Genomic DNA, 5,098 nt, shown 5'->3' on the forward strand with positions numbered 1-5,098 from the left:
TTTATTAATGTATATTACTTAAAACTCAAGATTACAAGTAGATTGTGCGTAAGTACAACTTATTAAAGCTCCATATCTGAATTCGTGTAACTAATTGTAGATAAACATAATCAAATACAAGATAAACATCTTATTTTAAATATAAAAAATCTAAAATATAATTAGGATAATCAATGAGTTCTAACATAATACTTAATGTTAGGACTGAAAAATCAGTATTAATTGTATTCGTCTTGAAAGATTAATTTTAGTCTATAATTGTAAAGTCARYGTGTTTGACTTTCTTAKACTAGTTTGACTTTGACTTTGTTAGTTAGGTTGACCATATAAATATGGTATAATCTTTGTAATTAGAAAAGAGAAGAGAGCTCAATTGTAAGATTACATGCATAATAGAAGGTTTGACCAGAATTGAGAGGATTGACTTTTCCTCTCAATATTCATATATGTGTTCATATTGATCTTAATGATAAATCTATGAATCTGCCATTGTTGTGATGAAGAWATGAAGAATTGATCAGATATTGTGGACACACAATTGGTATCAAAGCCGGAATGCAAGAAATTAGAAAAAGAAATCGAAGAGATAAGTTTTTTTTTAATTTCTGAATTTTTTTGTTCTTCGTGTTCTTCGTGTTCTTGATTTTTTTGTTGATTTTGATCCGATTTTATCATAAAATCTTGTGTTTTGGTGTTAAAAACATGATCAATATGTTCGAAATTGTGTTGTGAATCTTTATTGTTCACAAACTTTTATGTTTTGATCAATTTTAATCAAGATTTGATCGGATTTTTGTGTTTTTTAATTTTTTTTCGTGTTCTTGTTTTTTTTAAATGTCAGTATTTTGATCCAATTTCTCTTAAATTTCTTTTAGTTTTTGTGTTTTTGTTAGTTTTAATCTGATTTTCTTTTTAAATTTGTTTTTATTTTTTGTTAAACCGTTCAAAACATCAAAGGCCCAACAATCTGTTTAGCCCATTAGTTAGACCGGACTAAGAGTCCGCTTAAAGGTTTCATTCTTCTTCACTCTGCTCTCAATTTCTACAACCAAACCGCACAAGCATTACCAGACTTCAAGCGGTATTCATCTTCACCGCTCATCACTTGAAGTCATCTTCACCGCATATCTCTTGAGCGGAGAACGAGTGGAGAACAGTCGGATTCGTCTAAACATGTAAGATTCTGATTTTTTTTCTAAGTCTTAACTGTAAAACCCTTGACCGGAGTGTGATCGGTTTAAGTTTAGTCTTGACCGGAGTGCAATCGGTTTAAGTTTTAGTCTTGAGCGGTTTAGGACTTAGAATTTGTGCATCGAAGAATGTTGAGCGGACTTCTAAACCGCTTGATTTCATTTACTCAGATTCGTGATTCTTCATTATCTCTTGATTCATTTTGATTAATCGTTCAATATCTTGACTGTTTTGATAAGAATCAATTCAATTTTGACGGGAAGTGTATTTTGTCACTTGATGGAAAAGAGCACATAAGCAGTTTGATAAGAATCAAATCCATATGAGTGATCTTACCTGTAAAGTCCTTTAGTTCCTTGTTGGATTGCAATGTATCAATCATGTCTCATGTGAGATTCTGATGAACATAAAGGTGATTAAGGGATGCAGCAGACCCTTCTAGACCAAAAGGATTGTCTAGACATATATAGCTCCCAGGTGCGATAAAGGGTCATCGAGAGAAGATAAACAGAGCTGTTTGATGGTTGCAGTCTTGACTTTGCCTTTTGGATTAAAAACAGCAACAAGAAGACAGCAGTAGTTGTTTAAACTGCAGTAGTTCAACAGATTAGACAGCAGCAAGTGTTTTGACTGTGCAAGTTGTTTGAGTTTGAAGTTGCAGTCAACAGCAAACAACTATTTGGGCAGCAATCTTTTGTGTTTTTGAACAGCTCCATAGCAATAGCAGCAGCAGCAAGTTCATTACAGGTGACTGTGTACACACACAGGTTCTGTGTGGTTGTTTTTCAAATTTGAAGCAGAAGCAAGAATGTAAAACAGCAGCCCAGGTACAATCTGTGTGCAAATTGAAACTGAGTTTGTGAAGAGTTTGTGATGTGTGCAGTTTTTAAGCAAGCAGCAGCACCAGGTTTGTGAGGTTTTGTGCACACACAGCAGGTCTTGTTTGGGTAAATTGTGATAGTTAAAAGCTGTTTTCACAGTTATACAGGTTCTGTACAGGTTTTGCTTCATAAACAGATCTGTGACAGCAACCATTTTGACAGCAACAAGAGAACATCAACAGGTTCTTTGCCGGTTTGTTCATAGTTATTTTGAAGAGCAGGAAGGAGTTTAACACATCTTGACAGTAGACAGCATCTTCAACATAAAACTGCAGCAGCAAAGTTTACTGTTTTTATTTTGACAATAAATAGAACAGTAGCAGTAAAGTGTGCATGTCTGTACAGAAGCAGGTAACAGCAGTGGGAAGCAACAGCAACATCAGCTCAAATACACATGTTCTTCAAACATGCTTGCTGTCATCACACACTAATGTTCAGATCTCACAGGTTTACGCAGGTTTGATCATATTTGGATTGATTCATACATTTAAGTCAAATATAGGTTCATTGTGACAAACAGCAGCTTAATTGAGTTGATTATTATCTGTTTAGGCAGTCAAAGTGTCATTTGCACAAATTCTTCCAAAGTTGTACTGTTAAGCTTGCACACAGTTTTGCCAACGGTGGTTTGAAAGCAGTTTTAAAACAGTTCTTGACTGTTTTGGGAATGTTTCTGGTTTAAAACAACAGCTCAACAGATTGGTAACTGTTTCTGGTTTGTAGACAGCAGCTTATTCAGGTTTAACTGTTTTTGGTTTTAACTGTCTTCATAGCTGCTTAAATTTGTGTTTGTGTTTGGAAAGGAAAACAGCAGCTCAGATTGCTTTGAAACTGTGCAGCAACAGCAACAGATAGCATACAGACTGGAAAGCATACAGAGTGGTTTGTTGGTGTGATTTGTTGTGGTTTATCACACAAATCTTGGAAAGAAGTTGGTGTGTTCAAGAAAAGCAGTAGCAAAGCATCTGTGTGCATAGTTAGGATTGGTTTTGGACAGTTTAACAGATTTGAAAGACTGTTGATTTGATTTTGCTTTCGGGGACTAAGTTCAACTTCACAGAAGCACACAGCATTCAAGTGGATTTTTGAATACACTTCAGAGAGCAGATAGATCATTTTTTTTTTGTGTAATATCTGTATTGTATTTGGGCTTAGATTGGTGTGATTTGGACTTAGACTCATATTTTTGGACTTGGATATTTTTTTTGGACTGTTTTTAGTTTCTTAGTTTGTCTGTGTTTAGATTTTTCTTTGGATCACTGTATATCTGTTTTTGCGTGTGTTTTTCAGTGTTTGTGTTTTTCGATTTCTTTTTGAGCTTAACTGTTCATATTTCTTTTATCTGATTTCACTGCATAGATCCTTAACTGATCAATTTTTTTTTCAATGGCAGATATTCTAAAGAAGGAGAATCAAGAATTGCGAGCAAAGTATGCTGAGCTGGAAAAGAACTATAAACTTCAAAATTATGTGAATGAGAAATGTAATGAATCTTTGCATCGAGGGTATAATGAAAAAATAGAAAAAATTGAGAAGGAATTTGAATATAAGATTGAAAAGATTGAAAATAATCGGCGTTTGGATAAGAAAAACTATGATGATAATTTGAAAAGGTTGACTAAGTCTAATTTAGATTTGTCAACTAAATTTCAAGAAGTTCAATTTGAACTAATTGCTGAGAGGAATTCTCCAAGGAACAATTCAGATACAAAGGACTTAACTGACAAGTTCCACAAGACTGAGAATGAGCTGAATGAGTTAAGGAGATTTTTGACATTAGAAAAGGAAAAGGTTTCACAAGTTGAAAAGCTTTTCAGTGATGAAAGGCAAGAGATGGAAATAGAAAAGAATAGGATAATCGAAGTTGAAAGAAAGTTTGAAGCTGAACGAGAATCTTACGAGAAGAATATTATCTCTCTCGAGCTGAACGCCAAGATGCTTCTAAAGCAAATCTCGAATTTTGAGCAGCTTATTGTTTTGGAAAGAGATAAACATAATAAAGAAAAGACAGACATCTCCGAAGACTGTCAGAGCCAGCTTCAGAAACTGTCTAAAAGCATCGATCTAAAGCAAAAGGCTTTGGACGAAGAGAAAAAGCAATTTGCTWCAGAGAAAAGAAATACTTCAAAGAAGTATACAGCAATTGCAAAAGAGCTTACTGAGAAGCGGAAATGGCTTGACATCGCTTTGGAGAATGACAAGAGCAGCTCTGATGAAGAGAAGAGGGATTTGCTAAATCAGAAGAAACAATTTGAAATACTTCAGAAGGAGTTAGAAGGTAAACTCYTGGATACTTCAAAGAAATTGTCTGATCTTAAGACAGACCTTGAAACTGAATTGAACATGAGAACTGAATTGAAAATTAAATATGATTTAGTTACTGTAGAACGAGACCAGCTTTTACAAAAAGTTAAAGATTTTTCTTGTGCTGAAAGCTCAACTGGTTCTCCTTCTCAGTGTAAAACCAGCTTTTATAATTGTTCATATTCGAACAGTTATTCGAGCAGTCCTAAATCTAAAGTTTCGAAGAACTATTCTCGTTTTAATCAGTACTATCAAGGGTATGTCATTGGATCACCCAGTTATTCTTCAAAGATGAAAAGCATATGGGTTAGTAAGTCTGATTCTGCTTTATCTCATACACCTGTTGGTACTAACAATCTTCCTTGCATTGTGAAGTCTACTAATGATTTGATTAATCTTAGCAAGAGAAGGATTTTGTGCTCAACATGCAGAACATTGTTAAAGGGGATTTGATGTAAATATCAAGGGGGAGTAACTTTCAGAAGTGGCAAAAGACTCAAAAGAAGAAGTGCGACTGAAGATGTTTAAAGAATGATTATTTGTGTGYTTCAACGACTGAGAGATATTGAATGTGAAGATCATTTTCACAATAGTTTACTGAAGTTTGTTTTTCTGAAGATTCTTTGAAGATCATATATTGTACAGCATTACTGAAGATCGTTTTTGATTTACATTGTCAAAAGAGAAGATCACCGTGATTCTACATTCGAGGGGGAGTGCTA

This window comes from Cynara cardunculus, assembly GCF_001531365.2.
Source record: "Cynara cardunculus var. scolymus isolate 2C chromosome LG 14, CcrdV1, whole genome shotgun sequence".
Lineage (NCBI taxonomy): Eukaryota > Viridiplantae > Streptophyta > Magnoliopsida > Asterales > Asteraceae > Cynara > Cynara cardunculus.